The sequence below is a fragment of the Colias eurytheme genome, chromosome 25, assembly GCF_061535395.1.
Source record: "Colias eurytheme isolate Ceu_HAF_F1 chromosome 25, ilColEury1 Martin Lab GWU primary, whole genome shotgun sequence".
Taxonomy (NCBI): domain Eukaryota; kingdom Metazoa; phylum Arthropoda; class Insecta; order Lepidoptera; family Pieridae; genus Colias; species Colias eurytheme.
This window is the reverse complement of record NC_143004.1, coordinates 7,012,162-7,036,302: the sequence shown is the minus strand read 5'-3', so window position 1 is coordinate 7,036,302 and position 24,141 is coordinate 7,012,162. Positions and strand designations below refer to the sequence as shown.

At 35.6% G+C, this 24,141-nt stretch overlaps 1 protein-coding gene across 1 annotated transcript in view; it reads right to left on the bottom strand.

The window, feature by feature from the left end:
* The window catches only part of Dpp10 (Dipeptidyl peptidase 10), a 139,599-nt gene that overhangs the window by 82,765 nt on the left and 32,693 nt on the right, over nucleotides 1-24,141 (bottom strand). The gene's annotated exons all lie outside the window — the stretch shown is intronic.

Sequence of the window (24,141 nt, the reverse complement as noted above, 5' to 3'; positions counted from 1 at the left end):
CAATTTACATTGTGTTTCTTGCTAAATCTATAGCTGCTGACAATTTGTTTTCTTTCTTGCTTTTATTTGAATATTTTATATACTACAGATAATAAAACAACACCTGTATTTCAAAGGGCATAGACCTAAGTGATTATTAAAATAGTAGGATGTAATTTTATTAAACGGTTAAGGCCTACTTGTGAAGATGTCCGTAAGAATTTATATTATAAATTATCTCTATAAAAGTCTGCAGAATTACATTTGGTAACTTCTATTTTCTTTATGCACACATACCATTAGATCGTAACGTCGTACTTAAAAAGACGTGTGGCACTCGGGGACTGCCGCGGTAAAGCTATATGCTATGCCTTCAAGCCACACCTCCGCGCCCAACGGAGCGTGAGGTTTTTCGTTACTAAATTTCTGGATTCGGTCCCCGCGCTCAAGGCCCGCGATAGAAGCTATTCAATAGCTTAAAATAAAAAATCTAACTTAGTGAAGATTGAGAATTGAGACTACTGATAATATTATGCTGCAGTTGTATTCCAGATTTTATTCAAACATTCCACACCACTATAATGTTTTCAACTTATTAACGATTCTGAAAATTTTGCCTTTCGAGTCCTTGGAAAACTCAGTATCAATTTGGATAACTAATTGAAATTTCGAAACAATAATCCAGCGAGGTGAAATGTGTTGGACATTTCAGAATTTAGTTTTCGAGCCACGTGACGGATATAACATTAATATTAATTTTATTATCTGACCTAAATCTAATTTGTGTAGAAACTACTGAAAATACGAGTATATTATATGAGTTTTCTCGTCTAATATGCTATCTTATATGCTGTTACTATTTGGTGATTAGGCATGAATAAAAGGGATAACTACCTGCTTATAATTAGTATGGATAGGGAAGCGCTAGATCACAATCTCACCTAATGGTACACTAAGATCTGCCCCCATTCGGAAGAAAGACCTATGTAACAAAAACTAAAAACGGAGAAATAAACGCTTTCTAGATGGTACCTGTTCATTCTTCATTGTATTTCGAGTCAAACCACTTTATTTTTTTAATCTTTAATTTTTTCAACATAGTCTTCCTTAATATCTCCTTTCATAGAGCTTTATTAGTTGTTATTAATATGTACGTGAGGCAAAACAATATCGTGAGAGCTGAATTTAATTATTGGGTCATTACACATAAAATTATCTGATTAGATAATTTAATGTAAGAAAATGTGTATGAAAGATAGGTATATTATAACGAAGAATAGGATTATATTTCAAGAGATCGACAATATTAGTTCCTGATACCTATAATAATTATTGTTGTGGTATGTGTTGGTAAGTGCAAAACTCGAGAACGACTACCGATTTCGTTAATAATTTTTATTTTATATTCCTTAAAGTACTAGGATGGTTCTTATGGAGAGAAACGTAGACGTGTGCCATGTGCTAAGCCGGGGCGGACCGCTAGTACAACATATATTTGAGTGTGATGTGTCTAAATACTTAAACAAAGATAAAACTTATTTCTCAGTTCTACAGACATCATAAGGCTATCAAATGTCTTGAGGGTTGATGTTTCGCGTTTCAACAAAGTACATGAATAGGTAATTGCGCCCTAATTTAACTTGTCAAGCGGTTTTTAATTTGTTTCAGTCTGAGTGCTGTGGGAATTTCATACTTGACATTGTCAATCTTCTAGATGACTGTGGTACCTATCATTGTCGTAAATTATTATCTCCTAATTGGTAACTTCAAATTAATAAGCAAATACACCATCAATATTAACTTCAACAACACATCTATTATCACCTATATTATATCTTCAAGCTCAATACCTGTAAATAATGTCACAGTATTACCATATTTCCTACAGTAGTGCGACGAATGTACTTGTGCAGAGAAACGGAGGGGAACTTGCGGGGGTCGGGCGACGCGGGCCGCGTAAAGCAAACACGCTTAGTTTGCTTTACCTAGCGCGAAAGGACGACGCAGTCGTATTTTTTGTGTAATAATTTTATTATACATAGGTACTTACATATTCTATTATGGCGCGCACAAACTGTTCCGTTTACGGATGTAAATCTACATTGAAATCCCAGAAGGAAACAATATTTCAGAAAGATTGTATTACCTAATTGTATCTGTTGAATTAAAATCAAAGCTATGTATATGTTGTCCTCATTATTTTCTAATCAGATTGTACATCCCAATGCGAATGCATTACTTAGTTAAATGTTATAAATTATAATAAACAATTAAGAACATCCAAAAATAAAGTGTCCACGTAAATAATATTTAGCAGTGCAATATCTATAATTATATATTTATGAACAAATAATTACATCAGATTTAATAATCGCAATTATTTTGAATGTACATATGAATAAATGATTTCATCATAATATTAATAATCACAATTGTTTTATTTCCCATTTGTTGCAACCCTAGCGTATTTTCGTGTGGCAGCGTAAGTACCTACGCTGGCGGCGGCATCGCGCGACATCAAAGGCGATTCCTTACTGTAGGAAATAATATTGTAATACTGTGATAATGTCGTGTCACTCAAATAAACATCGTATCGGATACGTTCCGTGTGAACGAGCTAACAGAGCTACGATTAGTCGTACAAAAGGTTACTCAATCAATATTCACTTTGACACAAAATCTGTATGTTGTTGTATAAAGGACAGTTTAAATTAACTGTGGTTAAATTACAAACGACTATCTGACTGTCCAATACTGGTATTCACTAACAGCTTTCTCTATTGTTGTATAGACGGATTTTTAACTTTAAATTCAGTGCAATTCTACAACTATACTGAAATATTTAATGATTTCAGTAATGTTTAGAAATTAAAAACTTAAACGGATTTTAAGCGTGATTCGTTCATTACATTATTAATTTTTTTTTTAATAAACCCGACGTTTCGCACACTTTACAGCGTCGCTGTAACAGCGAGCGTGGTCATGGGGAGATCCAGTCTCCCCGAGGTTTAAATTCGCTTCAAGACTTTCATTTGTAAATGTATAATATCACGTAAAATCAAACAAAAGGACAAGCAACAATTAAAACATTGGAAACTTATGACTTCGAAAAGACGTGTAGGAAATATAACTTATGACCTTGAACGTTTGAGAAATAAGGCGCCAACACGATTTATTTAAATGTGAACCCTTTAAAGGGTATTTGGGATATTATTAAAGATCTGAAGTGGGCCAATCGTATTCTATATTTACAACTGCCCTTTCAGCCCGTTTGTCACAAGGCTGTATCCCTTCAAACGTAACAGGTTAACACTTGAAATTCTCTTTATCTACACTGACCAAGTGAATGGGCGTTAAAAATCATGAGATACAACGTGAAATCGCAATAAAATATTACTTATCATTTATTGAGGAAGACTAAAAGCTATATCATCACGCTAAGACCAACAAGATCTGTGGGTGGGCAGATAGTTAAAGATAATTAAATAAAAATATAGAATTAATAAGCCATGCATGTTTAAATCTTATTAATGTTTACATTGAGAATTAAAATTGAAATATTAATACAATACTAAAAGGTCGCTTTGTTTTATATCCATTTATCATTTACCATATAGATAGACTGTCCTAAAATAACACAGGCCAGTTTAAAATCGAAGAAGCAAGCTAAATCAAACACAAATATTAGAAAATTGCTCATATATATTAATAGTTTGGAACATTTGTACAGAGGCCTACACAAACATTACCTCTAGGGAGTGTCGAAGTTATTAAGCTAAATTGGGAGTTACATGGGCTGGAAGTTATATTCGCTCGTAATCGACCTATGAATTATTTATGACCTTACAACATTACCATTTACCGTGTACATTCTAATAGATTGTAGATGGGGACTTGATTGATAGAGCCAAGGATAGAGCCAAGATAGAGCGTACAAACGTTAAGCTTGTCAATGTTATAATTGAAATGATGCATCATTTGATCAATTTTATAGATTGTATTTAATTTTGTTTACTATTGTAAATTTGAATTTGAAAGCTTTCCGAAGTGTAGAGTAGAAATGATGCTATTGCTCTATAAAAAGTGCGTGTGCCGAGCACACCTGTCAGAAGTGGAACTTCTTTGGTAAGATTTAAAGATACCAAAATCGTCGCCTTACTTGCATGACGTGACGGTATTGCCATAACGCGAATACAAATACATCCATAAACTAAATCATCGCCATGTAAATGCATGAGATATAAACTTGAAATATGATTTTCCATATTGTTAACAAGATTTCGTCTACACAAATATCTATCGTAAATATATTCGGAACGAAACACGTTCCAAAGACCTTAGCTTGTATAGACACTTCAAGATGTGGAATCGAAAGAGATTTTATGGAAATACAAGCTTTTATCCGTGACGTCTCCTGCGTTTATATTTGTTATGCACTTTGATTATATTCTTGTGTAGTACCTATTTTTTTTTTTTTTTTTTTTTTTTTATATTAGAGCGGGCAACGGAGCAGGTGGGTCACCTAGTGAAGTAATCACCACCGCCCATGAGCACTCACAAAGTTACCTTTGTGAGGCTGTTGCCGACTGTCGTAGGTAGGTATAGGCTCTCCTTTTAAATAAATTCATGTCATACATGTGCGGGAATACTGAACGGGGTAGACTGTTCCACAGGGTGGTGGTACGTGGAAAAAAGTTTCGCGAGAAGCGTACGGTACTCGTTTGCCAGCGGTCCAAATGATGTGCATGGAACTTGGCTTTGTGGCGGGCGGTGCGATGATGAAATTCCGCAGCAGGTATGAGCTCAAATAGCTCATCTGAACACTCCCCATGGTATATGCGATAGAAGACACACAGTGAGGCAATGTCCCTTCGCAAAGCAAGAGGGTCAAGCCGATCGCTAAGTTTTGGGTCGCCAATCATTCTAACTGCTCTACGTTGTACGCGATCAAGTGGAAGGAGTTGGTAAAACGGGGCTCCAGCCCAGAGATGTGAGCAGTACTCCATGTGTGGCCGAATCTGAGCTTTATAAAGTAAAAGAAGGTGGTCAGGCCTGAAGTACTGCTTCGCTCTATTAAGGACGCCTAGTTTTTTAGAAGCTAGAGAAGCTTTACCTTCCAAATGATCGCGAAACTGAACATCGTTAGAAACATTGACGCCAAGAATTGCGATGCTAGGCTTGACGCTGAGGGGAGTGTTCATAAAGAGGGGAGCTGATTCAAATGGCTTTTTTTTGGCCGTAAATGCACATAGTTGCGTCTTAGCGGGGTTAAACTCGACCAGGTTTTGACGTCCCCACTCTGAAACTTCTCCCAAAAGAGTTTCAATTTTCAACGCCAGAGTGTTTCTGCACTCATCGACATTTTCTTGCGAGAAGTTAGCATGGCCAGTGTAAAAAGCGTCTCCAGTACTATCATCTGCATAGCAATGAATGTTACTAATTTGTAACATGTCATTGATATGCAGAAGGAATAGTGTGGGTGAAAGAACACAGCCTTGGGGTACGCCAGCGTTAACGGGCATAAGATCCGAGCTCGATCCGTCGACCAAGACCCGAATATTTCGTGCCGCAAGAAAGCTGGCTATCCATGTGTGTAACTTCTCGGGGAGTCCATATGATGTAAGCTTCGAAAGAAGAGCCCGGTGCCACACCCGATCAAAGGCTTTTGCGACATCAAGACTAACGGCTAGTGCCTCCCCTTTACTCTCAATAGCCGCAGCCCATCGGTGAGTTAGAAAGGCCAAGAGATCACCAGCTGATCGTCCATGGCGAAAGCCATACTGATGGTCACTGATCAGCTGGTTCTCCTCTAGGTAACCTAAGAGCTGACGGTTGATTATGCTTTCCATGACTTTTGAGAGCAAAGAGGTAATAGCAATGGGCCTGTAGTTAGAGGGGTCCGATTGATCGCCTTTCTTAGGGATCGGGTGCACTGCGGCGGTTTTCCACGAAGCAGGGGCAATGCCGACATCATAAGAGTGTTGAAACAAGTGTGCAAAAACGGGAGCCAATTCTGGAGCACACGTTCTTAAGACAATTGCAGGGATACCATCAGGGCCACTCGCTTTATGGATGTCGAGAGAGAAAAGTACCTTTCGCACTTTACTTTGTGTAAAGCGCACCTCGGCCATAGAGTACTGGCACCGCGAGATAGTAGGCGGTACCTTTCCCCCATCGTCCAAGGTGGAATTGGAAGCGAAGAGAGTGCCCAATAGGTCGGCTTTCTCTTTGGGCGAGTGTGCCAAGGTGTCATCTTCCCGGCGCAAAGGTGGGAACGTCGGCTGACAAAAGTTTCCTTGGGCGGCTTTAGCAAGCGACCAGAAAGCTCGGCTACCGGAGGGGTAGCGTGTCAGTTTCTTGCCAATGCCGCTTATAAATTCGGACTTTGCTATGCTTATTTTCCTTTTGTAGTGTCTGGAGGCAAAGTTATATTGTTTTTTAAGAGCACTGGTATTCGGATCCTGTTTTAATAATGCGTCTGCCCAGTTACGGAAACATTCCTGCTTCTGGCGAAATGCCACTTTGCAAAGATGACCGTACCAAGGCTGAGACTTGCCGCCGATGGGAACTACAGAACTCGGTATGAAAAGTTCCATTCCCTGCAGTATTACATCCGCGACAGAGTCAGCATAAGCACTAGGATCGTGTGCAAAACAAACTTGCCTCCAGGGGTAGGATGAAAAGAACTCCCGCATCCCATCCCAATCAGCCGCTTTGTAGTGCCAAACGCGACGGCAGCCACCTGATCGGGGCCGCCTTGAGCGCAAGATTGGCACCACACTGCGAATCAGGCAATGGTCGGATGTGCCTAGAGGGGCGACTGTGTCGACCCGATAGTTATCCGGATGGGAGGTGAGCAGGAGGTCTAGCATGGAAGGAGTATGGTCCACGATATCAGGCAGCCGCGTGATCGAGGCCACCAGTTGTTTTAGACCATTAGCCAATGCAAAGTCGTAAACAGATCTCCCCGCATGGTCAGTAAGGCGTGACCCTAACCATTGAGTATGGTGGGCATTAAAATCGCCTAAAACGATGATTTCAGCAGAGGGGATCTGTTCGAGTATTTCGTCAGCTGTGATTTGAAGGTGCTCCATAAGCCGATCGGTTTCAGCATCACCACTATGCGACCTGTACACGCACGCATAGACCCGAGGATGATCATTGCAGTCTATACGAAGCCAGAGAGTCGACAGGTTAGAGTTGACGAGATTGTTGATGCGACGACAACTAATATCCTCCTTTACAAAAACACATACACCAGCTTTAGGAATAAAAGTGTGCTCCAGTTTGTATCCTGGGTAGTGAAGGTATGATGTGTCAAGAGGAGGACGAATTTGAGTCTCTGTCAGAAATAATAAGTCTGGCTTTGCCGTCTCCAGATGGTGATGGACGGCATTGAGGTTGGAGTGTAAGCCTCTCACATTGCAGAAGTCTACTGATAGCACAGGTGGTGGTCTTGATGACTTTTTGCGCCGTTTACGCTTAGGTGGTTTATTGAGCGGACTTTTGCCCTCCCCAGAGTACGTAGGGCAGCCTGAGTTTTGACACTCAGGGAGGGATTCTCTAACACTAGTGAGGTTAGTACCCTCCTGGGGTAGTCTATAATTTAAATCCGCTGCCATGATTTTAATTTTAGGAGGAGGATATGAGGAGAGGAGGGAGTATTGTATAGGATTAACACGGGAAATAATGGGAAAGGATTGGGATGGGTAGGAGAGGGATACGGGCCTCCGGTGCCCCCACTCATCGTACGAAACACAGTCACATTTTCATGCCACTATTTCACGCCGATCTTCTGTGGGGGTGTGGTACCTTCCCCGGTGCGAGCTGGCCCAATTCATGCCGAAGCGTGCTCGACTCCCACTAGTGAAAACCTATTACTATTATTAAGTTTTGCAACCTTTTAATGATGTGAGAACCACATAAAGACGATTTTTTTTTTTACTTATTTATTTATTAAACTCAGTCGTGAAATGCGAGTAGTAAATGTGAAATGTCAATAGTTTTCGACCTTTGTGTTTGGATGTGCCAGTTTTCCTATAACGTTTTCCCTTGTCAATTTGAACAGAAAATGTGTAGATTAATAGAAAAATATATTGAAATATTTGTACGTTCACCTATTATCCTGTTATCTTGGTTGTTTTTGGAATTTGCATGAATTTCACTTTAACGCAAAAATCTATTTTCCACGTTCTCTCGAACCACCGGCTTTTTGATTAAGATCAAAAGTTTAACAACTGAGCTAAAAACCCAACATGGCATTCGTAAAAGTTGAAAATTTATGGCTCTCTTAACGGTGCGCCTGTGAACACATATGTTATAAACTTTGGATGGAGTCAAGATAAATGCTACTTATATTTACTTTAAGTGCTTATAATACTGAATGTGAAATGCATGAATGGAAATAGAGATCAATGTGTTGTTTTGGAAATAAAGATGGAAGTCTTGTTAGTAGAAATAAATGTTCCCATAATAATATTATTATATGACGGTATTCCATGACGCGACCTTGAAATTTAACTCTCAACGCGCCAAAAGAAGTTTCAGTTCAAAAATATTTTTCTTAAATTTTATTACTTTAATGTATAGGGTTTATAGAGATGTGTTTCACAAAACATAAATGAGAACTGAGAAAAATTTGTGAAATTTTCCACATACACACGTCCATTATAACCGGCAAAACACCTGTAAAACTACCAGGGTTACAGGTGTTTATAGGAGGTGCCTACGGCGGTGCCCTTAGCGTTCTAACAGACGAACAGCAAGTTGTGAACGGCAGAGGCTACTTCAGCCGTCGCCACATGTCGACGGCAGCCGTCGACGTTTGGACTGCTGCCGCCGACTGCCGTCGACAGGTGGCGAAGGCTGAAGTAGCCTCTGCCGTTCAAAACTTGCTGTTCGTCTGTTAGAACACTTACTTACTCTGCTAGAAAAAGCATACCGAACTTATATTTTGTATTTTTCTCCCAGTGCCCAGTCCTGATTACCTTTCAGTTCACGTTCACCAATTTTCCAAAGAGAGTCATAAATTTTCGTAAGATAAAAATGTCAATCAAAATTAACCTGCCGACTAAACCTAAAGAAGACACATCTAACCCACATCACAGAAGTCGAAGAATGTATGGTCATATTATATATTTTCTTCGTCTATTTTATTGGTCTATTCGAAAGGTAAAAAAATTGCTTTATTTTTATGTTATGGCTTGATAAATTCCATTTTTAGTGTGCATAATATTTAAATACTTTAAGTCCTCTATAAATTTCACATATCACGTGTACAACAAATTACTGAAATTATTTGGATAAAGCTCGATAAGAAGATAATATATCAATGTACCAATTAAATAAAACAAGCCATACTTTATATCTAGTTACCACGTGGAAACCAAACAGTGCAGCGTCGGGGTTCAAGTACTTAAGTAGTCCGTTATTCAACCAAGATAGTTAAAAGCGAAAAACTTACATCGTTCAAAGAATTTATTATGTAAATACAAAAGTTCACAATATACTAACTAGTGAATAACTTGGCTGTAGTTTCTAACAAACTCCAACTTCTAGTACACCGTTTACAGTATACTTGTAAGCTGGTTTTTGTTGTGCTGGTTACTAAACTATATTGTTATAGAACCAGTTTAACTTGAGCCCTGCCACATTTTGTTTCAATGAAGATGGATTTTGTATTCTATGTCGACGGGTGACAGTTCAAATTCGTGGGTTGTAGAGTTTGTCTTCGCTTTGTGTTAGTTATAGATTTTGTAATTAATCTTTTTGTATCGCAAAACGGCTAAACGATGCATCATCTAATGGTAATTATCTATATTACATAATATACATTTACTTTAGTATTAGTTATTGTTAAAGTATCCACGCATCGTCATGATATATTATAACACATGGTTGTTATCATACTGCAATGATTTGCACTTTTGCAGTAGGTATGAAAGTTTCATAGCAATATATGCAGTGGAACGCAGATGAGAATCAAAGTCCAATTTCGGGTGGCCAGTAGTTACGTATTATCTGTGGTATTATCAAAATTTTGCTTTTACAAAACGGCAGTTTCATCACGATATTTCCTGGTTGGAACAATAAACCACAATTCACAATGGCAAGATCAATTTAATGTTTTTATTTAAATATTTGACTTTTGAGTTTCTTTTCTACCGTCTTCAAAAAAAGATGTCTCCACATAACTTTTGACTGCGTGATGATTCTTTGTTTAAAAGTTATTGCTTTGCGGTTGTGCCAAATAAATTTTGTCCAGTTCTCACTATTTTTATGCAGTTTAGTTTATTAGTTAAATAATTTTAGAACTAACACATCTTATTTCACGTTCCCATATAATATGTTTAAAGATTAAGTTTACTCCGTCAAAAGCGGATAATTTAGCAGAACGCCAATATCCGCTGTCCCGCTGGCTTCAAAGCACATTCAATTTCCTATCATTTGTCAATATATGCTCTTGACTGGGTCTTATATGTTTTGGTGTGTTCATAATACTTTTTCTTCGATTAGAAGGAAGTTAGAATACTAGATACTCTTATAATACTGCAGTTTCTTTTTAAATTGATTTCGTTATAATATAATTTCTATTTCTCATGGTCATTCCAGTGTTTCAATTTAATATATTCGCGTACATGAACATGATAATTTGAATTGTGTTGTGAATTAAAACTTGGTTTTATTAAGACGACATACCGTAGGAACATTTTCTTGCTGTTCAAAAAGTTGCGTAAAGGAGGGAATGTCTAGAATTATTTCAAAGAAAATGTCATATTAAAAAAACCACAGGCTCTTTACACATTAACCGCACCCCGCAATATGGCGAAAAGCAAATAAGGGCTTGAACACATATACATTTACCTACATACATAGGACCGTCTGAAAAATATTCCAAACATTTCGGTTAGACATCAGCATCTCCGTCAAAGTGACAGCTAAACTTAAGTAAGTTATTTATTTTAAATTTATCCGTAGCATTTGTAGCATTTTCTCTTTTGTGTATATTATTTCATCTTAACCGTCAATACTAAAACTTTACCATGATTTATTAATTAATTATTATTTCAGTATGTATTAACATTACTACAATTTATAGTCTCTAATGTGCTCCGGCCCTTACAAGATTCGAATTCTTTCCTCCTCGTACGCGTCGCTTATTGAAATCGTATGTAAATTCGTGTTTAGTTTGATTAAAATGCTAATGTAGACATATCTTAAGAAAATGAACGGACGGATGTAAGGACTTGAATCTGAAATATATTGAAGATGACGGATGCATTGAGATAATATTACTACGTATGGAGGAGACACCACGAACAAAATCTGTGCGCCATTTTTTTGCTCTAACTAAGTTTTAAAAATTATTATCTAGTTAGGTACTTAACGATGAAAGTTATTCCTTTGCACTTTTCCGTATTATTTGTGCAATATCGTAACACACACGAAGGCATGTTTGATGCGTTTCACTTTAAAACCATTAAAAAATACCGCTCAACATACGTCACATGACGTATGTTGAGTGGAACATAAGTGATGTAGGCGGTGTCGTCTCCTATTAATATTATCTCAATGGACGGATGGAGGCATTTCCTTATTTCATTTGTTGTTCAGTAATTTTGGACCATGTATTTTATGAGTCAGTGGCATATATCCCATTGAGCCCCGAACGGCCCGATCGGTCCACGACACAATAGATTTTCTATTGTGTCTGTCTGTGATTCCGGGGCCCTTATTACTGAGGGAATTATGCCACTGAATGTATGAGCATTTTATTGCATTTTAAATGTCCATTGATTGATGCCGTGATTACTCACAAAAACAAAGCTCGGCCAAATTCAGACAGTTTTTACTCATGAAAACATTTTCTTAATGCACGCGGATACACACAGTACTATGAAAATATACACGATATTTATAATTTGTATTGTTACCTCTTGATGGCAGTTCCATTTTAATCTTTATTTTAAAGCTCCAGATCACTTCTTCCACTTTACTATTATTTACCCGACGTTTCGCACACTTTGCAGCGAGCGTCGTCACGGGGAGGCTAAGATGTTATACGTCTTGACGGTCATTCAAAAATTGCTATTTGTGAACTACCTATGTATAATATGTATGTATACAACTACGATCGGTTTTGTTACATACTTAAGATGGTAATAAAAGTGAAATAAATGAATTGAGTGTTTCTTTAAAAAAAACTGCACTACGCATAATTAAGTTGGAAATTTCGTGAGACAGAAACATTTATGTTATGTAGATTCATGCAAAACGCATAGTCTATGATACAAGTTTATTACGGTACCTAAAGTTAACTAATATTTCTCGTCTAATGGTATGCGATAGTGCATCTAAGAAAAGGCAATTTGAAGTGTTGCCAACACTTATCTCGGGTCGTTTATACACTTCACACTAAATATTCAAATATCATTTTATACAAGCGATGCTCTGAATATGTATGTAAATAAAACAATTTATGAGAAAAACAAAAATGAACACTGGGATGAGGGAAACAAGTATTTTTAGAAGAGGTAGAAACTAGAATGGAAAGTGTAAAAATATTATCCCATCAAAAACATCCTGTAAAAAACCCAAGTCTCGCAGCTCAGTCTTTCTACCGTCAAAAGTTGTGAGATCCATGTAATACCAAGTCGGTTAATCTATTTAGTGTCTACTTGAAGGACCTTCTGTCTTAAGTTATTACATAAGTTATTATCATGCCAATATTAAAAATATTTAACGTTTTAAACAAATAGATCGACTTGGACATCGCTTGATTTGATTATTAGTATGTATCACACTACACAGCACGACGGGCCAGCGACCAACAGGAACGAGAGTTTCAATCGCGTGAGGCGCGAGAGACTAAAGAATCTAATATAATATTGTAATATTCATTTTGTTTTCATGCGATGTCCAAGTCGATCTATTTGTTTAAAACGTTAAATATTTTTAATATTGGCATGATAATAACTTATGTAATAACTTAAGACAGAAGGTCCTTCAAGTAGACACTAAATAGATTAACCGACTTGGTATTACATGGATCTCACAACTTTTGACGGTAGAAAGACTGAGCTGCGAGACTTGGGTTTTTTACAGGATGTTTTTGATGGGATCTCACTTCTTTTTGTAGAGCCTTTCTTTTTGATACCATCTACTTCTAACGAATTTTGTTAAAGGTCTTATGATATTTTCTTATTTTTATATGTAGTCTTCCTCTTTTTCTTTTCCGGTACTACTTCTTGAGCTTCAGCCACAGTTTTTCTCAAAGCCCACTCCCTGTCTCTATGGGCTTTTCTCGGAGGCTTTGATGTCTCAATTTTTGACAAGTCTGGACGGTAAATACTTCTTAATCTGTTGTATTCACAAATTGATGATTCCTGCGCTTTAATACTTCCAAAGTCGACATTAATGAGATGTAAACCGCCCAGACTTGTAACTCTCGAAAGTGCCACGTAAGCTTGACCGGATGTGAACACTGCAGAACCTATATCCATCAGCGCATTACTTAGGCTTAGGCCCTGACTTTTATGTATAGTTATAGCATAGGCTATACATATGGGAAATTGTTCGCGATGAACATAAGCTCTATTAATAATTTCAAATTTAGTTTTGACCGGACCAAGCTCGTATGCATTAGGTTCATTATTAAATGTGATATATATTCTCTTAATTATTTTTGAATTTTCAGGATCAACCTTTACTTTTCGCACTATACCGATAGATGTCAATGTAGGGGTCTCCGTGCTCGTCACACGTATACACTTTGAACTCGTCCCAATGCGCTACCACATACTCCACTATAGCAAGTCTAATCTCATACGACGACTCAGTATTCCCATACATAGAGAATGACAAAGAATGAAATAGACACGAACCATCACCAGGTATACGGACAATCCGGTGTGGGCATGGATGGTCATTCACATACAGTATTTCCGAATCCATTGCGACTACTAGTACTGGTAGATATGCAAGATGTAAGAATACAATTAATACTTAAACGTAACTTTGGTCTCGTTATTTCGACCGACACTGTTAAGTAATTATATTTGAAGACTAAGGTATTTATGTAAGTTCCTTAAAATTAACCAAACAACATCCCAATCGTAGGCAAATAATATCAGTAAACTAATGAGCAAGCCTTTTAGTCGTAAATGTAATTTATCAATCGAAATTATAAATGAAAATCGCAAACTTATAGGTTAGGTTTCGAGGCACATCCGAACAGCATGAGGGCGCTCGCACGTATGCGTGCGGCTGCCGCTCGCTCGAAGGCATTCACATTTCATTGTTCTGTCATTTTGGCGTATATTTTGCTTGTCAGTCATAGAGTAAAATAGAGGCCAGTCTGTCTGTAAGGAGGCTAGTCGCGCCAACAATTTATATACTGTTATAATATATTGTTTTATTAGATTTTCGTACTTCAAGACATGTCCAATCATGTGTTTTTCATTACGTCGACCATTTTACAAGTAATAATGTTGTTCAGTTTCATGGGCTAAACACACCCTTACCCACCCTATACCCCCTCCCTTGCCTCATATGGTAGGTACCTATCTACACCTATTAAATTTATAACCACCACCAACCACCAACTGCATAAATAACTTTGTAATCCCATATATTTATATGGGATTACAAAGTTATTGATGCAGTTGGTGTATTTGGAAAACTGGACCGAAATTACAAAATATTTAAGTTTTCCCATGATTAAGACACTAAACTCTATATGTATTCCAAATATGAAGCTTCTAAGTCTGCTAGAAGTGCCTTGGACTTTTGATGATCGGTGAGTCAGTGAGTGACAAAATTTAGAAACTTTAACAAGTTGTCATTCTTAAACTACTGGTTCAAATTGACTGAAATTTTAAATATTCCGTGTTTATACAATGCCGGATTAGTTACTGAAGATTCAGGTTTCTTGCTTTATCCACAACCGAATTATAGGGGGTCGAAAAAGGCCCGAATTGCTTCGAGAAAAGGATGGTACGGCCGTGCCGCTTTTTTTTTTGCTCGACTTGGCGGGGGCACTGCCGTGCCCCCAGATTTCTGTGTTATAAATGCTTACTTTGATATGAATAAAAACAGTAAAGTTGTTTGCATATAGCTAACTAGCTTTCCACCCGCAGCTTCGCCCACGCAGTCAAAGAAAAACCCGCATAGTACCCGTTCCCGTGGGATTTCCGGGATAAAACCTATCCTATTTTCCAGGGTAAAAAGTAGCCTATGTCCTTTCTCGGGTATCAAAATATCTCTATACCAAATTTCATGCAAATTGGTTCAGTAGTTAAGGCGTGATTGAGTAACAGACAGACAGACAGAGTTACTTTCACATTTATAATATTATAGTATGGATTAACTGAATTCTATTAATATTATGCTCGTGTATTTTAAAGTAGGTAAGTACAAAAAATTAATGTAAATTTTTGTAATATTTACGGTACCAGGCTGTCATGAAACCGTAAGAGGCTTACGAGAAACCGTCTTCGAAACAAGAAAATCTTTCCAGGCCGCCCCACAACATTTAAGCTTGCCATAAAATCTTTTCTTAAAAAAGGTATTATTTGAACATTCGTTTGCACTTTGGGAAAGCTTGTGAAATAAGGAACTAATTTATGTCACTGTTTATAATTGGTCTTCCTTACTCTTGTTCACAGCTTAATTTAGTCGTTAAGTTCGTAATTTAAATACTTAAATGTCATAATATTTTGACATATTTGTTAGGTACTGTTATTATTTCCTATATTATTTGTGATTCTATTTAAGCATCTTACAATTAATGACGAATTATATTCAGGAAATTTGGTTTTTAATTATTACAATTTCTGAAATAGAATTTGATTTGAATACAGGGAAAATTAATTTAGAAGTTTTTCAGACACTAGGCGGACATGAAATCCAAAGAGCTAAAGCGTATTTCACAAACTAACTTGTTTAAGATTCTGTCACGTTCCAGCTCGTAAAAAAGCCTGCACTTTATTGCCGGACTATTTTTATTTTCTAAGTGCTCTCTAGAAGTAGTCCATTGAATAAAAAGTTCTAGAGTGCGTGAGTTAGTAACGTAAGATGTTTCTTCGGAAACATGTCAAGAGTCCCTAGGTAATAAACATACTAAAACCCCGGGCCACTAGGAGGAGCCCCGGAGTGGGGGGAGGGGGAAAACGGGTCCATTTTTTCATTTTTCGCTTAAATCTCAAAAACGGTACATGTTAGAGAAAAACTTTCAAGGAAAAGTTGAAAGGCCATAAAATTATCTACAAGTTGTACCTGAATCATTTTTTCCTATATCCTACCGTTTCTGAGTTATACGCAGTAAAACATGATTTTGGCTCAAACAATTTCCACATCAATCGATCAAAAAATATTTCTTTCTTCCAAAAAACTCAAAAGTGCAACTTGTTACCGGTACTGATAGATTGCTCTTAATTAGGTCTATAATTGGTAAAATAAGCACATTCCTCCATGGAAGCCTTTAGGAGGAATCGATTGTCAAAATATTATATTATGGTAGTTTGAGTTACTGAACTTGATCTTTTTATTTTTTTCTTCCAAAAAACTCATAAGTGCAACTTGTGACCGGTACAGATAGATTGCTCATAATTGGGTCTATCATTGATAAAAATACCAGATTCCAACACGGAGGCGTTTACGGGGAATTGAATTTTATTAGGGTAGTTACGATACTTGAACTTTTTATTTTTTTTCTCCAAAAAAACTCAAAAGTGCAACTTGTGACCGATACTGATAGATTGCTCTTAATTAGGTCTATAATTAGTAAAATAAACACATTCCTCCATGGAAGCCTTTAGGAGGAATCGATTTTCAAAATACTATATTAGGGTAGTTTGAGTTACTAAACTTGATCTTTTTATTTTTTTCTTCCAAAAAACTCAAAAGTGCAACTTGTGACTGGTACTGTTAGATTGCTCTTAATTAGGTCTATAATTGGTAAAATAAACACATTCCTCCATGGAAGCCTTTAGGAGGAATCGATTGTCAAAATACTATATTAGGGTAGTTTGAGTTACTGAACTTGATCTTTTTATTTTTTTCTTCCAAAAAACTCAAAAGTGCAACTTGTGACCGGTACAGATAGATTGCTCATAATTAGGTCTATCATTGATTAAAATACTAGATTCCACCATGGAGGCGTTTACAGGGAATTGAATTTTATTAGGGTAGATACGATACTTGAACTTTTTATTTTTTTTCTTCCAAAAAAACTCAAAAGTGCAACTTGTGACCGGTACCGATAGATTGCTCATAATTAGGTCTATCATTGATAAAAAAACCAGATTCCACCATGGAGGCCTTTAGGAGGTATTGAATTTTATTAGGGTAGTTACGATGCATGAACTTTTTAACTAACTACCCTAATAAAATTCAATTCCTCGTAAACGCCTCCATGGTGGAATCTGGTATTTTTATCAATGATAGACCTAATTATGAGCAATCTATCTGTACCGGTCACAAGTTGCACTTTTGAGCTTTTTGGAAGAAAAAAAATAAAAAGTTCATGTATCGTAACTACCCTGATAAAATTCAATTCCCCGTAAACGCCTCCGTGGTGGAATCTGGTATTTTTAGCAATGATAGACCTAATTATGAGCAATCTATCTGTACCGGTCACAAGTTGCACTTTTGAGTTTTTTGGAAGAAAAAAAATAAAAAGATCAAGTTCAGTAACTCAAACTGCCCTAATATAATATTTTGACAATCGATTCCTCCTAAAGGCTTCCATGGAGGAATGTGTTTATTTTACCAATTATAGAACTAATTAAGAGCAATCTATCAGTACTGGTCACAAGTTGCACATTTGAGTTTTTTGGAAGAAAGACATATTTTTTGATCGATTGATGTTGAAATTGTTTGAGCCAAAATCATGTTTTACTGCGTATAACTCAGAAACGGTAGGATATAGGAAAAAATGATTCAGGTACAACTTGTAGATAATTTTATGGCCTTTCAATTTTTCCTTGAAAGTTTTTCTCTAACATGTACCGTTTTTGAGATTTAAGCGAAAAATGAAAAAATGGACCCGTTTTCCCCCTCCCCCCACTCCGGGGCTCCTCCTAGTGGCCCGGGGTTTTAGTATGTTTATTACCTAGGGACTCTTGACATGTTTCCGAAGAAACATCTTACGTTACTAACTCACGCACTCTAGACCCCCCTTGGAGGGACTCATTCAATGGACTAAAGGTAAGCCATCTATATTTTATAGTTGTGAGGTATTGAAAATTTATTACGGATGAATATTGAAATACAGAGGAAACTTACTGAAAATGTATTTTTTAATATTGTCGATGAATAAATACATTATTTATTTCTTTAACAGCCCTACAAAAAATAATATTCACTCATAAATAAAGAGCAAATGAAAACATTTCAGCATTTTATCAATTGTCAAAATCAAACGTAAATATGACATAAATCGTGTTTTTACTTTATTGACATATCAAAGAACGTTCCCGAACATTCGAGGGAAATATTCCAAAACAAACCAGTATTGTGCGGTTAATAAATCACAATAATCAAACAGCGTACAAAAGAAACTGCAAATTCATTTGTAAACAGGATTCTGAAGATCAAACGCTGTTTGCTTTCCTTTGGTTTATTCATTTATTCGACATTTGGAACCGATGAGGGTTAAATTTGATTTAGATTTCTTGTACGGATTTTTCGCTTTTACTATTAAGGTAATTGTTGAAAAGGAATGTTTGTTACTCTCTATTAATATGAGAATAACAGTAGAAAATAAAAGACTAAGAGAGAAATATTCTTATCATCATAATAATAACTGTGTATATTATGTGCATAATATGTACCAAGCTTTGACAAACAAATTTTCCTTTACTGTTTTCAGTCAACGTTAACGCTTGCGTTATACCTGTGTTAAACTAGTATTGTATTTATTCTTGTGCTATTCCGGACTTCAGTATGTACCTAAATAAAGCATCTATATCTATCGATTTTTCATTCAAATTCATTGAAATTTAGCGTGAAATAGTAACAAACATTCACACGCATTGCTATTTTTAACAGTGGTATGATTAAACTCTAACCATCTGCCATTAATACGATATACATAGCCGACAATCACTCGGAAAACAAACCAAACTTTACACGTTTCATTTATTTCTGTCTTGCAATGTATGCCATTAGATTTCGCGGGTAATGTGCGAACTGTTGAAATTAGGTGAACATTATAGCACAGATTACTAATAAGTTAATACGTTATAGGAACTACAGTAGCGCTTGTAGGTATATGAAGTAGGTATTTCTCACTGAATATATTGTGATGATAGTTTTTGATAGGTGATAGAGATTACCTCCAATTTGGGGCAATTTACATCACACCTAATTTACGTTTTACCGATTTTGAAACTTCCACTAAACTTCAGTTGTAGTAATTGTAACAAAATAAATTATCAAAATGCAATAAATAACTTAAATGTAGAAATGCGCGGCTCCATGTTTTTTGTTAGAACAATAAAACTTTGCATATTTCAGTTAGATACAAAAATTATATGTATAACACATGTTACGTTCAATTTATTCGTTCATAAGTTCCAAATATTTTGCTAACAGCGCGAGTACTTCTACAAATCCACGATAGAATGAACCCAAAACACAATCACAGTACAATAATAGCATTTTAAACAGACAATAGTCGAGACATCAATGCTCTCTCGATTTCCTGTTGATCTTAGCTGTAATTGCCAGTTTAAAGACAATAGATCAAAGCTTGTAGTTGAAAATTAATCGTAATACTTTTCTGTGTTTGATTTTTACACGAGTAGGTATTTAGGTTTGGTACAGGGGAAAGATTTGATCTTTGCTTGTTACGATAAGACAATTTTACAAGTTATTTTAAGCTGCATTTTCCACCGACTTCAAAAAAGGAGTAGTAAAATAATTATTAAGAAGTAACATACACTAAGCCTTACACGTATGACATGACGGTACGAAGCAAAGAATGTACTTAGTAAATTAGTAGGTCTATAATATAAAAATGAATCGCAAAATGTCTTGGTAAACGCATAACTCGAGAACGGATGAACCGATTTCGTTAATTAGTTTTTTTATAATATTCCTTAAAGTACGAGATTCTTATGGAGAGAAAACGTAAACTACAGCACGGGCGAAGCCGGGGCGGATCGTTAGTAATTCTATAATTTCTATTATCCTTTCTAGAACTGTATATGTATATAGCTTTGTAAACTTCAGAAACACAATAATTTAAAATCAACGTCTGGTTAATTGAAAGAGGAAAATCCAATAATGTTTTACCATTCCATCGTGAAAAATTCATTCAACTGTAAAATTTGTTTAGTGATCTAATTATTTACGTTTCGTTAGAATAACGGGAACTTTTTATTTGAAGTAATAACAATCATAAAAATTTCTGAATTGAAATCATTTGTTGTTACAAAACTGTTTTTATAAGCTGTTACAATATATCTATATCTACACATATACTTGTGTATGTAACAAAACTGCTTGACAGAGTTAAGTATATTTTTGAAGTGAAACTTATTTATCGGGGTTGGAAAAAAATTTAGTGTAACATTTTTTCGTTACGCGTGACATTTTTCCGTTACGCGCCATATTTTCTTATCCCTACCACGCGTGATTCTGTAAAGTTGCATATAGTAAATTATTTTTTGAAAAATAAGGTCATAAAGAAGTTTCACTTCTTACGTGTGTACACTAACTAGTACACGCACACATTTTTTTATGTGCTTTTTTTATAAAGGTTGTCCTAGCAGAATATATTCACCGGGTTTGCTAGTAAATAAAATGTACTTTACTACCTATTATTGCGAACTATTTTGTAAGAATAATTAAGTAATCCTCCTGTTGGTCTTAGCGTGATGATATATAGACTATAGCCTTCCTCGATAAATGGGCTATCTAACAACGAAAGAATTTTTCAAATCGGACCAGTAGTTCCTGAGATTAGCGCTTTCGAACAAACAAACAAACAAACTCTTCAGCTTTATAATATTATAATATATAATATAGTAAATATAGTATACCTAGATGATATTATTTAGTATAGATATACCAAATAGAACAAAAACTAGATCCGATAACTAATTGGCAGTCAAGGAAACAATTAATTCGGTTGTTATGCCACTGTTCCACGCAACGATTAATCATTGCCATTTTAGCCTAAAAAGAAAGAAAACGCTCTTATTAAAATGGAGAGGGAATAAAATTACTGATCTCGTAAATATCTGGGCTTTTATGCGTGTTTTGAAAAAATGAATTTCAAGATTGTTAATCTGTGATCATAAAGGAAGTATAATAACAAGTGATAACTGCGTTAAAAACAACCGACTTCAAACTTGCACTTGCAACATTTACAAATACAGACAAAAATGCTCATAAAATAAAAACTACTGGGCCTATCCGAATAAAATTTTTATGGGACCAATTCGACACCATCCCGCATCGAACAAAAAAAGAATCACGTAAATCGGTTCAGAAACCACGGAGTAATCGGTGTACATACATAAAAAAAAAACATTCCGGCCGAATTGATAACCTCCTCCTTTTTTTTGAAGTCGGTTAAAAAATATACAAGCTACTTACTTAGCTTTTTAACTTTCATTCAAATCAGTTAAGCCGTTCAAACAATCGAGATGATATGTATGACATAAACAATATAAGAAAATATTATCTAAATATTATTTTAACAATGCAATGATGATTATAGAATAAATCCTATCCTACTAATATTATAAATGCGAAAGTTTGTGAGGATGGATGTGTATGTTTGTTACTCTTTCACGCAAATACTACTGAACCGATTACAATTAAATTTAGCATACATTTAGATTGGATTAACACATAGGATAGGTTTTATCCCGCGGGAAATATGCGGGTTTTTCTTTGAAAATGCGCTCGAAACCGCGTGCAGAAAGCTTGTAAGTAGCTTGTCGTTTAATTATTTAGCACTTACTATTAAGGAATAACTAATTTTAATTAAGTAATTGATGAAACTAGAGATCTTATTGTAACCGTTTTCATACAATTATTTCATGAAAAAGTAACAATTTTCGTACAGAAAAAAATTATTGAATAGACTTTACAAATTACAAGGAACCTTTAGTAATTTAAGAGTTCTTTACAGTTTTTAAACGCGAGGTATTCATGTACATTTATCAAATACTACGCGAGCAAAGCCGTACCTCCAGCTAGTATAAATATAAAAGTAATATAAAAGTGATTTCATAAAAGTCAGCGCATGCAATGCTGACGTTTCGATTTTATCCAAACACACGATTTGATTGCCAGCAGATTTTCTGTATTTCGATGCAATATTTTTTTTATCTACGTGTTTCAATTGTTTTTGTTTTGTCAGTTTAAATTGTAAACTTTATAGAAATTTGAACTGAGTAAAGATTGCTTTTATTTTAAACTTATTAGAGAATTAAAATTACTATCGATCTATATGAATGTTTGATTTTCCAAATGTACGTACCTAACTGCTAAATTGAATTAAGTATCGTATGTATTTTGAGCAAAATAAGTTAGTACATAGGTAGTAAAATACTCGAATTACTGGAAAGATTAAATTAATAACATCAGCTATTTGCCAGTAGGTAAATGTTCCAGGAAAAGGAATTAAGTTGATTTAGAAATTACCCGGAACTTCCGATTAGAAACATAGAGATTATAGGTACATGTTTAGTTCATAAAAGCTGGTAGTTTAATACAGATCCTACTAATAATATTATAAATGCGAAAGTTTGTCAGGATGGATGTATGTGTATGTATGTTTGTTACTATTTCAGGCAAATACTGAACCGATTACAATAAAATTTAGCACACATATAGAGGGTAACTTGGATTAATACATAGGATAGGTTTTATCCTGGAAATCCCACGGGAACGGGAACTATGGGGGTTTTTCTTTAAAAAAAGCGGACGAAGCCGCGGTCGAAAAGCTAGTGATCTATAAATCTGTACTGTTGTTAAAAATCACTAAAATTATTATGACACAAAAAACTTTTCAATCAAACTTTTCTTCCGAGATCAAAGCCAAATCGTACAGACATACTTACAATAAAACATTAAATTGTAGTTCCAAAAATAAGATTAGTTGTAACAGACTTTGAAATGGAGCTCGCTCAGAATTCAGTTGTATGTCAGTCTGTCAAATTTATTTATTAGTAAAAAAATTGCAGCGATGTGCTTGCCAAAATCTAAGCGCACGGAATCAGGGTTATTGCAAGATTTTTTCTTTCTTATATGTTATATTTAGCCACAGAATACATAATACATAGTAGCTAAACGCTACAGAACGGACACTCTCCGCCTCCCGCCAAAATTAAACACTTACCTCACCCCGCACGATCAGTCTAAAAATGGTCCATATTTTTCTACAGGGACGATACGCAACGAAGATTGACAACATTAATCAAATTGACTTAAAGTAATTTTATTATTTTGGATTTGTGATTATCGTTTTTCGTAGAAAATGGTTAGATATTGTGCTGTTTACGGATGTATTTCATCAGAAAAACGCGATTTTTTTTTACGCTAGTCAAAAATGTGCCAACCATAAAGCGTTAACACACACATTTGCAGTCTCTACAGTGTGACTGTCAAAACGATAATTTTGTATGGAGTGTCCGGGGTGTGATTTAGCTATAATAATGAAAAAAAATTCAACATGCAATAAATTCTAAAGGAAACTTTACATTTTTTTTATTTCAAAGTTATACAATTTATAAAGTAAATATCCTTTTTTTCCAAACAGTCAATAATAATTTACATTTTCACCGTCTTTTTGTAGGTATGTAAATGAAACCACCAGGCACCATGTACCGTGACAATACATATATTTGTTTTGTATCACAATGTAGATTAATCGAATGTGTGTTTCACCGCAATGCGTGCTATGGAATGCATGTGGTAAATATTAGTTACTAGTTCCCATTCCCGTGAGATTTCCTGGTTAAAACCTAATACTTTTTCTGGTCTTAAACTATCTACTATTTTTCATCCCAATCGGTTTAAAAGATAGAAGGAAAGATGGAGTCACAAATTAATATTATACTTTCGCATAATAATATTCATTTATGAAATCAAATAGAAAATAGTAATTGTCGTAGGTATAGATAGTATGGATTACAACAGCAG